The 12,929-nt window shown below is 55.2% G+C and overlaps 1 protein-coding gene and 3 pseudogenes across 1 annotated transcript in view; all 4 read right to left on the reverse strand.

Annotated features, from left to right (window-relative positions):
• The window catches only part of LOC144763399 (visual pigment-like receptor peropsin), an 874,070-nt gene that overhangs the window by 846,460 nt on the left and 14,681 nt on the right, over positions 1 to 12,929 (reverse strand). The gene's annotated exons all lie outside the window — the stretch shown is intronic.
• On the reverse strand, positions 4,193 to 7,563 carry LOC144765625 (28S ribosomal RNA; annotated as a pseudogene).
• Positions 7,894 to 8,040, reverse strand: LOC144764568 (5.8S ribosomal RNA; annotated as a pseudogene).
• Positions 8,991 to 10,776, reverse strand: LOC144765513 (18S ribosomal RNA; annotated as a pseudogene).

Consider the following 12,929-nt stretch of genomic DNA (forward strand, 5'->3'; position numbering starts at 1 on the left):
ATGGTGGAGACCCTCTAATACCCCAAGGGTGAGGGACTGCTTAGTGGACCATGAGACAGGGGGTACCCATGCTAGTGCAGGTACTTCCTTATATGGCCACTCAGGCAATATAGGCTTACCTCACCAAAGATAGCCTTATCTCCTTTCGTTTGGGGGGGGGTTATGTAGGAAGGTGGCTACCTGACTATGGTTACCCCAGATGTTTTGCCTTGTGTTTAGCTGGTTTTTGACTTAGTTGACCTGGTTCCCTGCTAATCAGGGCCCCAGGCCATCTGCTCTCTCTGTAAAATGGATTCCATGTACCCTAGGTACATACCACAATTGGGAATGGACTCCTTGTCAGCCCCTGTACCATGCACTATAGGTGCCCAGGGCATAGGAGCCACCAAGGCCTACCAGGGGCTGCAGCATATCTTTTGCCACCCCTGCCTGGTTCTTAAATTGACACAACTGGCTGATCACTCAGCTGGGGTAAGGTGGTGTAATCACCCCTTGCTTAGATATAGTATACCTATATCTAAACCTATATCTGGACACATATAAACCTGTGAGCCACTCCTATGGAAGGCCTCATCAATCCTGGAGGCAGAGTGCGTGGTTTAATGTGAGATGGAGCTCTAGCATGAGCTGAGCCTGTCTGCAGCTATCGGGAACAACTCCCTAAGCTGTTTTAGGATAATGCCATACCATATACTCTTAAGTGCATTATAATCCTCGCGGTTATATAGCAACTCTGGTTTGGCTTTATCAAAACATGTCGTGTAAGGTGTCATACGATTTGGAATACTATCCCTTCGCCAGTTCTGGCGACGGGGATAGCATTCCACCCCTCTAGAGGGAGAAGACATGTTACTTTACTGAAATGCGGTTAATTTTAAAAGAGCCTCAGATCCACAAAATGGATGCTTCTGCCACAGACACAAGTCTGACCCCCTGCAGCTGACCGAAACTCAGCCAAGGGGGCCTGGACAAAGGGTTTCCTGTCGCAGGGAGGTGTTACACCTCCCCAGACAGGAGATAGTGGATTGTAGCAGGGAGGTTTGAAAGAAACCAGACAGTGCTGGGGGCGCACAAGGCTGCCCCTTGCATAATCCGGCCAAACCGGTTCTGGGGCACTCCAGCCCTCGTGCCAGCGCGGCCTGGATCAAAGGAAGGGGGTGTATCCACCTACTTCCTGGGTCCCACCCATAGGAGGGGACCTAGCAGGTAATCCAGCCCCCTAGATTGGTAGAAGAATGGGAGCAGTGCCAATGCACTTCAGAGTATCCTGATGAAACATAAGAAACGAAACTCTGGACCCTTCGACATCCTACTCGACGTAGAAGACTGAAGAATCTCCCTTGTGGTCAAGGAGTGACGACCTTGTGCAAACAGGCACCATCCAGCCATCGACATCTGCTTTGTTGCCGTTCCCGCCGGAACTCGAGCGACAGAGATCGACGAGATCAAGCTTGCCTGCCTTCTAACAGCCCGATCCACAGTCCCTGCAGAGCTGAGACCCGTGGAGGCAACCGGAAGCGTGAGGCACGCCATCTTGGAAAGACCACGAGACGCTGACCGTGCAGCCCACGAGTGACCCTCGAAGCTGTACAATGGGGTTTGAAAAGCCCCAACCCTGAGCCACTCTTGCACCGAAGTTCACCCCTCTACACTCGACGAGTGCTGCGTGGGGCCCTTCTGCTTCTCTTGGCTCAATGCGTTGGCCCGGTCCCTTGCCAGCTGGCTTGTGGCCCCTGTGCCAATGAAACTTGAAATTCGACTTGCGATTCTGGTTGCTCCAGATTTGCACCAGCTCCCCTGAAAAGGAGCTCCCACTCTGACCCTCCTGGTTCGAGTGAGAAGCAATCTCCCGGTTTCGCGTGGATTGCTCTTGCCAAGTGTTGTTTGCTCCAATCTTGAAGCCGACAGCGCCGACGGTGAGAGCCTATGTGGGACAGATCGTGACCCGCTCCTGGACATCGCAAATGCCCCAGAGCCCATGTGGCAGTGGAGAGAAGCTCCTCGACAACCACCTGATTGCGCCCGACATTGCCTGGTTCCGTCCTGGTTCCACCCTGGTCACTGCTGAGTGACCCAGACTCTGTCCCATGTGCTTTCAGGTACTTTTCGACTTGAGTCCACCCTTGGACTCCACCGGACACTTCTCTTTCACCTCGCCTGCAGCCCTTTCAGCTCCAAGCACCAAGAACCTCCGTGACGAAACCCGACTCAACTTCGACCCTGTGCACCCGCTTCCTGTGGGTGAGGTAACATTGCAACGCCGGTGTTCCCACACTGGTACACACCTCTAGGGTCTGTGTCTTAAGTTTTGTTCCTCTAGGTTCAGCGGAAGTGTCCTTAAACTCTATTTGTGTAACTTTTACGCACCATTGGTTAACATTGATGCATGCGAGCACTTTCTGCACTGCACCCGAATCCCGCGGGCTTTTCCCGACTTCAGCATTGCTTGTCCTGACTGCTCCCAGCGATTTCCTAGGCCCTAGGCCTAACCACTGATCGAATGGTATCTCTTATACCATTTTTTTAGTATATGGTCTGAGTGGCCCCTCGCCCTCATCCATAATTGTGCAACTTTGTATGTTATACTGTGCTTTTGATTTAACGCTTGTGCCCCTTTATCCATAAAGAATACTGGGGATTGTTTTTAGTAATAAATACATATATTTTTATAATATATACTTGTGTGGTGTCCTGTCATTTGATATTACAGGATTGTATGTGGTAAAACAGCTCGCTTAACACGACCTCTTAAGTTAAGCCTTTAGGCTGCTTAGTCCAAGCTACCCCTAGGATAGCTTGTCTAATAAAGTTGACTTACAACCAGACACCATAAGGGATTGTTTGGTCTGATACCAGGTGGTTCCAGAATTGGAAACATCACCTATCAGGCCAACTTCTCACAATCAGGTTTAAAAATGTACTTTAGAAGACTATTTAGGTGGGGGGCTGAGAGGGTAAACATGAAAGGCATCAAGAAACAGCTCAAAATTAGGGGGGGCAGAAAACTCTGCTCCGCCAGCGGAGTGGATAAAGCCAGCCACCTCCGGTCCCCGGCCCGGTCCCTCCTTCTTGAGGCAGCCAGGCTGGGGAGAGCCTCCCCAGGCCCCAGTGGACCCACTTCCCCAGTGCCCGGACCATCGGCTGGCTTGCAGGATGGGGGCTCCCGCACCTTGGGACACTGAGACAGAGCACAAGCCCCGAGCCCGGTCCCAGCTTCCGAACCCTAGCTAGGCTGGGGAAAGCCTCCCTGGGCCCTGGTGGAACCCCGTCCCCAGGTCCCGGACCCACAGCTGGCTTGCAGGATGGGAGCCTCCTGCACCCTGGGATGGAGCATGAGCCCGAGGCCCGGTCCCAGCTTCCAAACCCTAGCCAGGCCGGGGAGAGCCTCCCGGGACCCGGTTGACCAGTCACGACCCGCCTCAGGCCTTCGCGATGCTTTGGTTTAATTAAACAGTTGGATTCCCCTGGCCCGCACCAGTTCTAAGTCGGCTGCTAGGTGCCAGCCGAGGCAGAACGCTGTCTCCAGTGCCCGGACCCTCGGCTGGAACCAAGGTGGGTTAAGCCCAGGCCACATCCTCTCCCTGACGGCCTGCCCCGGGAGTAAATTTTTCTTGACTATTAAGCCCCCACATAGTGGGGGCTTACAGAACTTTGGGGAAGGACAAACGTTGGAGTTAGCCCGGCCGGCCAGCAGGCCGGCAATCTGGTCACCCGGCCCACAGGGCCATTTGGTCCCCCGGCCCGCAGGGCCATCTGGTCGCCTGGTCGCTCAGCCGGGCGACCAGATGGCCCTGGACGACCCAGCGCCCAGATGGCCTGGGAGGGTGCTGTACCCAGTCGCCCTTGCAGTCTGGCGAGGGGTGGCCAGGCACACGAGGCAGGTGCGCAGGAGGCTCCTTCCCCGGGGCTGCTGCTCGCCTCCCTGCCCAACTGGGGCGTGAGCAGCGGGAAGGAGAGGCCCGGCCGGCCCAGGCCATCTGGTCAGCCTGCCGACCCACAAGGGATGGTGGCCCCTATCCCTGGACCCCGGTAGGGCAGGGACTGGAGGGGGAGGCCATTGTGCCAGAGGGCATGTGGTGGAGGCAGCCTCCTACGAACCCGTGTTACCCCCTCTGCGTCCCTCCTGCCAGCAGAGGGAACCAACTCTGGGTGTGATGGAGGAGGGCATCAGCGGGGGCCCACACACAGAGAGACAAAAGTTCCGCTCAGAGGATGACTTTCAATAGATCGTAGCTAGGTAGCTGCTCTGCTACTTATGAAACCATAACCCAGAATCAGGGGGTGCCGCACGAACATGCAGTTCACTAAGGGTGATGGAGGTGGCCCCCTTCCGTCCGCGCTCCTGTCCCCAAGCGAGCGGCTCTACTTACGACCCCCCTAGAGAGGCCCGCTATGCCAGGCCAACAGAGGCTCCAAGGCACTGCGGTATCGTTACGGTTTAGGGGGGATTCTGACTTAGAGGCATTCAGTCATAATCCCACAGATGGTAGCTTCGCCCCATTGGCTCCTCAGCCAAGCACATACACCAAATGTCTGAACCTGTGGTTCCTCTCGTACTGAGTAGGACGACTATTGCAACAACACATCAGTAGGGTAAAACTAACCTGTCTCACAACGGTCTAAACCCAGCTCACGTTCCCTATTAGTGGGTGAACAAACCAACGCTTGGTGAATTCTTCTTAACAATGATAGGAAGAGCCAACATCGAAGGACCAAAAAGCGATGTCGCTATGAACACTTGCCCGCCACAAGCCAGTTATCCCTGTGGTAACTTTTCTGACACCTCCTGCTTGAAACCCAAAAAGTCAGAAGGATCGTGAGACCCCGCTTTCACAGTCTGTATTCATACTGAAAATCGAGATCAAGCAAGCTTTTGCCCTTCTGCTCCGCAGGAGGTTTATGTCCTCCCTGAGCTTGCCTTAGGATACCTGCGTTATCGTTTGACAGGTGTACCGCCCCAGTCAAACTCCCCGCCTGCCACTGTCCCCGGTGGGTGCTGAGCACTTGGAGCCAGAAGCGAGAACCCCACAGGACCGAGGGCCTCCCACTTATCCTACACCTCTCATGTCTCTTCACCGTGCCAGACTAGAGTCAAGCTCAACAGTATTCTCTTTCCCCCCCTGATTCTGCCACGCCCGTTCCCTTGGCTGTAGTTTCGCTAGATAGTAGGTAGGGACAGTGGGAATCTCGTTCATCCATTCATGCACATCACTAATTAGATGACGAGGCATTTGGCTATTTCTGTACCATCTCGCGCTGGGTCATTCTGGGTTATTATGCTGCCCATCAGCGTCAATTCAGTTTTGCTTCCAACAATACAACATTCTTTCGCTCCGGAGTACAGCCACACTAAACGCTGTCCTCACTGGAACTGGGATCACGTATAGGCCAGAGATAGTAAACCCTGCAGTAGTATTCCAACAATTTAAAATTGTCTACGAAAATTCCTTAGAAATTAAAATATGATTAGCAGGACATCAATAATAAATGTGTGATAATTATGTGTATGAGATTATTTGAGACCTATTCGTCATTCAAGACATTTCAATAAGTATGATGTACACAACTATATCTAAATTGTTATAAGCACACATTTATAAAAAAAACACATCTACAAATTGCACATCTAACTAGAAAAGCACATCTATAAAATTCACATCTATAAAATTCACATCTGTACTAAATCTTGTGTCAACTATAAACCTATATGTTAAAACAAAACGCTTTATAAGGGTGACATGTGTGCTGCAAGAAAGTGTACATCTCAGTATAAGCTTGATACTCAATTGTCCATGAATACTTGGCAACATTTTAAGAATGTCCATTAAAGTAGTCAGGCAAACACTTTTCTTGAATGGGAATGACATTTGCAGACCTAAATCAGCCAGGACAATATCATTACTTTGAGGCCAAATAACACGACAACCAGCGATAAAGTCATTACATTTTACAGTGTTGTATTTTGTGAGATCTTTAATTTGCTGTGACAGATCCTGATAGTATTTCACTTTGCTCTCAAACACTAATTCAAGGGAATTCTGAGTTTTCATAACAAATTGAAACATCAATCACTTCAGCTGTACCATTTTTGGTAAACAATACATCTGGTTTTCGTAGTTCTCCTTGATTATTCTTAACATGAGCTTCCCTATATGCCATCCAACCACACCTTTTCGCTCTATCAATGAGCAATTCCAGAATTTAGTTGTGTTTTTTTATCTTAATGTCCCTAGTTTTAGAACATGCGCCTGAAATATGGGGAATTGTTTCACAAACATCATTACAATACCCACATGTAGCAAATGTACGATTTCTTCCCCTAGTGACGGTTTCTCTAGTATATAAAACATTTGTTCTTAACATTATGTACTGGTTTTCTTTCATTTTGTTATGCTTGCTGATCCAGAAGTTTGAGGTTGGATTACCTGCTTAGTATTTTATACCATCACCTTGGACAGAGAGATTTGCCCATTTCTCAAATTCTTCTTTCCTCCAATCATATGTTGCTAAGAAATTCAAATCATAGCTTAGAAACCTACTGTCTAAAATGTTGAGTTTGTGCGTTTTGATGATGTTATCAATTTTTTCATTTAGATCTTCTCTTGCATACATAAATGAATGAGCTATGTACAGACTCACGCACATGTTAGACTCTTTGGCCCGTGTCTCAAGATGGGTCGGGTGGGTAACCGACATCGCTGCAGACACCTGGCACCCGGCATGGCCCTCCCCATCCGGCAGTGCACTGAGAACAGTCTGCCCCAGTCGACAGTTGTGCCGGGAGCAGGGGGCCCTGTCCCACCTTCAGCTACCCCGGCGCGCCCAGAGAGGCGGGCGGGAATGGGGGCCAGGGGAGGGCGTGGAGGTGGTTGATTCTCCTTCGGCCCCGCGGACATGCCAAAGCTGCTGCCAGGGGGGCTGTAACACCCTCCGCCGGAGCGGAGGGCCACCTGCCACCCTGAAGCCTTCCCAGCGGACCCGGAGCCGTTCGCGGTGTAGCGCCGCAGAAGAAATGCACCCTGCAGGGGTTGGGTAGGGCCTGGGTTGCCGGTCCCACGGAGGGGATCCAGAACTCCTGGGCCACCGACCTTCCCACCGCGTTGAATCCTCCGGGCAGACTGCACGGACCCCACCCGTTTACCTCTCCATGGTTTCACGCCCTCTTGAACTCTCTCTTCAAAGTTCTTTCCAACTTTCCCTTATGGTACTTGTTGGCTATTGGTCTCGCGCCTGTATTTAGCCTTAGATGGAGTTTCCCACCCTCTTTGGGCTGCATTCCCAAGCAACCCGACTCAGAGAAGACCTGATCCTGGCGTGCTGGGGGCCGCTACCGGCCTAACACCATCTGCAGGGTGATCCTCGATCAGAAGGACTTGGGACCCGTGAGTGATGCCGGGGAGTCGGTCTTCTATAAGCCTCTTCCCGTGCCCGCCGCCAGGTGGGGATTCGGCGCTGGGCTCTTCCCTCTTCTCTTGCCGTTAGTGGGGGAATCCTGGTTAGTTCCTTTTCCTCCACTTAGTAATAAGCTTAAATTCAGCGGGTTGCCACGTCTATCTGAGGTCGTAGTCGGAAGAAAACGCCGGAGCGTCAAGCGGGTTGCCGGGGAGGTGAGCACCCGAGATGCAGGCACGTGGTTAGCCGGTGGGAAATCACAGACAGGCACATGCGGCAAGCAGCCCGGTGCCCCGGGACGGGCTTATGGCAGACCGGTCGCCAGACCCCTTCTCAGGGCAAGGCGCGCCAGCGGCGTACCTCTGCGGCAGGACCCGGCAAGGAACCCTGCCACGGGCGATCAGGGGGTCAGACCTTGTGGGGGAAAAAAGGGAAGCGGAGCTAACCCTGCAATGGCCCCAGCAGTGTCCAGGGGAAGACCCAGGGCTATTGATGATCAAGCGACACTCTGACACGCATAGCCCCGGGAGGAACCCAGGGCTGCAAGGTGTGTTTGAAGTGTCGATGATCAATGTGTCCTGCAATTCACACTAATTCTCATAGCATTCTTCATCGACGCGCGAGTCGAGTGATACACCGCCAAGGGTCACAGGCAATTTTTCAAAAACGTTCACCCACCTACGGGCGCAGGAGAGGCGGGAGGAAGGTGAGGCCATCCATCCGCCAACTGCGCGGCAAGACGGCCCGGGCACCCCGTTTAAGGCTTCCCCTCCGGGAGTCAGACTGCCACTTTGGGAGACAGAACATTGCCAGGCGCTCGACCCGGGAGTCCCTCCCCACCCACCCACCCCCGGGCAAGGAAGGGGGCTCCCCGTGTGGCAGGAGCAGGCAGCCCCACAGCCGCCGGTCCCTCCCGGGGTAACCGGGAGGGACCGCGCGAGTCTTCGAACCCCTCGGCCTGGCCGCACGGGACCAGGTCAAACTGGATACATGGCAATGAGGAAGTGTCGCTCTACCTGAACGTCAGCCATCCATCGCCGGGCGGCCCGAGCCATGCCGCCGGCAGGCAATCAACCCACCCCACCCTCGCCCCGGTCGGAGGCACCAGAAGGGAAGAGACAGTTGGCTCCCCATCCCGCACACCTCCCACTGAGAGGAGCCGGGTCACCTCACAGGTCTTCGGCCCCTTCTCTTTCAGGTTGCCCTGCCATGTGGGAAGGGCCGCTCCTCGGTTGCCCAGAACCCGGTCTTGCTGGGACTCGGCCACGGGAGGGCCTTTCAAGGGAGGGATGGTACCACCCCGGGGATGCACTGCCATTCAGTTTGGGGGTCATGCGAGGTGAACTTGGGTTCCGTCTCGGAGAGAGACAGGGGATGGGGGCGGCCCCATTTCCGGTCCCTCACGCGTCGGTCAGGCCCTCCCCAGGGTAGAGAGGCCTGCCGAAGTTCCGGTCCTCAGCCGAGCACCCCATGCGGCCACAGACCGCTCCGCCAGCTGGGGCGCGCCAGGGCCGGGCCCTGTGCCTATGGTGTGTGCCTGCAGGAGGCGGCCAAGGGCTTCAGGTTGGGGCCGTCGGTCGCTCGGGCCACTTCGTCGTTAATGATCCTTCCGCAAGTTCTCCTACGGAAACCTTATTACGACTTTTACCACCTCTAGATAGTCAAGTTTGATCGTCTTCTCGGTGCTCCGCCAGGGCCGTTGCCGACCCCGGCGGGGTCAATCCGAGGACCTCACTAAACCATCCAATCGGTAGTAGCAACGGGTGGTGTGTACAAATGGTAGGGACTTAATCAACGCGAGCTTATGACCCGCACTTACTGGGAATTCCTCGTTCATGGGAAGTAATCAGGAATGGAGTTCAGCGGGTTTACCCGCACCTGTCGGCGAAGGGTAGACCCACGCTGATCCGTTCAGTATAGCGCGCGTGCAGCCCCGGAATTCTAATGGCATAACAGACCTGTTACTGCTTGATCTCGTTTGGCTGATCCCTCTAAGAAGTTGGATGCCACCTGCTAGGGGTTTGCTTAACTAGTTAGCATTGAGGAGTCTCGTTCATTATCGGAATTTACCAGACAAATCGCTTCACCAACTAAGAACGGCCATGCACCACCACCCACAGAATCGAGAAAGAGTTATCAATCTGTCAATCCTTTCCATGTCCAGGTGAGGTTTTCTGTGTTGAGTCAAATTAAGCCACAGGTTCCACTCCTGGTGATACCCTTCTGGCGATTCCTTTAAGTTCCAGCTTTGCAACCATACTCCCCCCGGAACGCAAACACTTTAGTTTCCCGGAAGCTGCTCAACGGGTCATTGGAGTAACGCTGCCGGATCGCTAGTTGGCATTGTTTAAGGTGTGAACTACAACAGTATTCGATTGTCTTCGAACCCCCAATTTTTGTTTTTGATTAATGAAAACTTTCTTGGCAAATGCTTTCGCTTTGGTTCGTCTTGCGCCGGTCCAAGAATTTCACCTCTAGCGGCACAATACGAATGCCCCCGGCTGTCCCTGTTAATCATGGCCCCAGTTCTGAAAACCAACAAAATAGAACCGGAGTCCTGTTCCATTATTCCTACCTGAAGTATTCGGGCGACCGGCCTGCTTTGAACACTCTAATTTTTCCAAAATAAATGCTTCAGAACCCCAGGACACTCAGTCAAGAGCATTAAGGGGGCGCCGAGAGGCAGGGGCTGGGACAGGCGATAGCTCACCTCACGGCGGACTGCCAGCTCGATCCTAAGATCCAAGTACGAGCTTTATAACTGCAGCAACTTTAATATACGCTATTCGAGCTGGAATTACCGCTGCTGCTGGCACCAGACTTGCCCTCCAATGGATCCATGTTAAAGAATATAAAGTGTACTCATTTCAATTACAGGGCCTCAAAAGAGTCCTGTATTGGTATTTTTCGTCACTACCTCCCCGAGTCGGGAGTGGGTAATTTGCGTGCCTGCAGCCTTCCTTGGATGTGCTAGCCATTTCTCAGGTTCCCTCTCCGGAATCGAACCCTTATTCCTCGTTACCCGTGGTCACCATGGTAGGCACAGAAAGTACCATGGAAAGTTGATAGGACAGACATCCAAATGTATTTTCGCCGTCACGGGGACGTGCGATCGGCACAAGGTTATCTAGAGTCACCAAAGCGGCCGGGTGAGCCCAGATTGGTCTTGGTCTGATAAATGCACGCATCCCGAGAGGTCACGCTCATCGGCATGTATTAGCTCGAGAATTACCACAGTTATCCAAGTAACAGATGGAGCGATCAAAGGAACCATAATTGATTTAATGAGCCATTCGCAGTTTCACTGTACCGGCCATGTGTACTTACACGTGCAAGGCTTAATCTTTGAGAAAAGCATATGCTACTGGCAGGATCAACCAGGTAGCCACACCTCCTGACGGGGTGGGTTCGGGGGGGCCGCGTGCCCATCTCCCTGACCGGCAACCTCCACACATCCCTCCCTCTTGGAGCCTGCTAAGGGAAGGAGCCCACCTGCCTGGGCAGGAGGTCTCGCTGGAGGGGTGGAGAGGTACGGCCGCAAGGGCATTGGCGGGTCCAGCCGTCTACCCCCAGGAGGGAGAGGTAGGCCGAGGCGCAGCCCGAGCGAGACACAGGGGTGATGGAGCCTTGCAGCGGCCCCACTCAGAACGGTCGGTCCGAGCTGCTTTGGAAATGTGCTTGGAGGAAAGGGGTGACAGCAAGGCGCACAGGGCCTGCAAACCTGCTGGGCAGCAGCATCCGAGGGCCTGGTGCCACCTGACCCCTTCCGCTCGGGTCAGACCACTGGGGGGCACGAGCTGCTGGGGCCACTTGGCCTTCGCTCTGCTGGGTAGGGTGAAGAGCCTCCTGCCAGGCGGCAGGCCCTCAAGTCGGACGGTCCATGCAGGGAGGAAGCTCCTTGCTTAAAACAACAGCCAAGGCTAGCCAAGCAGTCCATCCCTAAACGGACCGAGAGTGCCCAATCGATCAGAGTACAGCTGGAGCATCCCCTAGTAGGCCACCCTGCGCAGGGGGTAGGCTGGCTTAATGTCCCTGCCTGCTCCCGGGGCAAGCAAACTTAGAGAAAAAGGACCATCGGGAAGGGGCTGAGAGTCAGGTGAGTACCCGGGCCCCTGGGGGCCCCAGCGGGCGGGCCCGGGTGCTGCCTTCCCCCGTCTTAGCATCGCCGGACCTCACAGAGGTCTGACTGAGCAAACTCAAAGAAAAAGGACCATCGGGGAGAGGCTGAAAGGCAGGTGCATACCCGGGCCCCTGGGGACACCGATGGGCAGGCCCGCATGCTGCCTTCCCCCATCTCAGCATCGCCGGACCTCACAGAGGTCTGACTGAGAACACTCGGAGAAAAAGGACCATCTGGAAGTGGGTGAGAGGCAGTTGCGTAACCAGGCCCCTGGGCCCTGGGGGCCCGGCGGGCAGGCCCAGGTTCTGCCTTCCCCTGTTTCAGAATCACCAGACCTCTCGGAGTAATCCAGAGGAAAATGACCCGCCTTTCTTGTAATCCGTGCACACGAGGTGACGAAGGAGACCCGCGGCGCGAAAGTACCAACCTCCCGGAGCCCTCGCTGTGATCGGGGAGGCAAATGAGCCCTCATCGGAACTTCCAGGGAAGCCCGGCCATCTGGTCACCCCATAGGAAAGCATTGCGTGCAACCAGATGGCCGAGGGGGTAGGTGCCACCAGAGGGCTGAGGGGATAGGTGCGACCAGATGGCCGGGCACGAAAGGGAAGCCATCTGGTCGCTCTGTGCCCCAACGGAAGATTGAGCGGGCGCCAGGACATGGGGGACCGGAGGACCAGGGACCCAACTGGGCCTCAGCCATGGAGGCTCCAAGGGGGACCATCTGTCACGGGGCCCGCGGACCTTGACAAGCAGGGGAGGCCTGCACGGGACCGACAGACCCCCATCCTGGGCCCTTGTTGGAGCAGCAGGCCAGGGGACGGGGCCCAGGGCTGGAGCACTCAACCCAGGGCCCGGTGGGCCCCTGGACCCAGCCGGGGCTCCCAGGCCCAGAAGCACAGGGGAAGCCTCACTGGACACCATCCCGGACACCCTGGTACGCAGCAGGACCAAGGACAGAGCCTGGGGTGGAAAGGTTGCCCTCCCCAGGCCCCTCAGGGGCCCCGTACAGAGATCCTGAGCCAAGCCAAGGGGAGGCTCCATGGGCACCACGGAACCCCGTCCTGGCCCTTTGACAGAGCGGCAGGTCGGAAGACGGGACCCAGGGCCAAAGCACCTGACCCCAGGCCCGACGGGACAGCTGGCGCTCCCAGGCCCAGAGGCGCAGGGGAAGCCTCCCCGGGCTCACCGAACACCATCCCGGGCACCCTGCCACACAGCAGGACCGAGGACAGAGCCCAGGGGGGATAGGTCCCCCTCCCCGGGGGCCCTCAGGGTAATGGCTGGTGCTCCTGAACACAGCCAAGCAAGGGGAGGCTCCCTGGGCACAACAGAACCCCATCCCGGGCCTTTCTCAGAGCGGCAGGCTGGGGGACAGGGCCCAGGGCCGGAGCACCCGACCCGGCGCCTGACAGGCCCC

The sequence above is a fragment of the Lissotriton helveticus genome, chromosome 6 (genome assembly GCF_964261635.1).
Source record: "Lissotriton helveticus chromosome 6, aLisHel1.1, whole genome shotgun sequence".
In the NCBI taxonomy this organism is placed as follows: domain Eukaryota; kingdom Metazoa; phylum Chordata; class Amphibia; order Caudata; family Salamandridae; genus Lissotriton; species Lissotriton helveticus.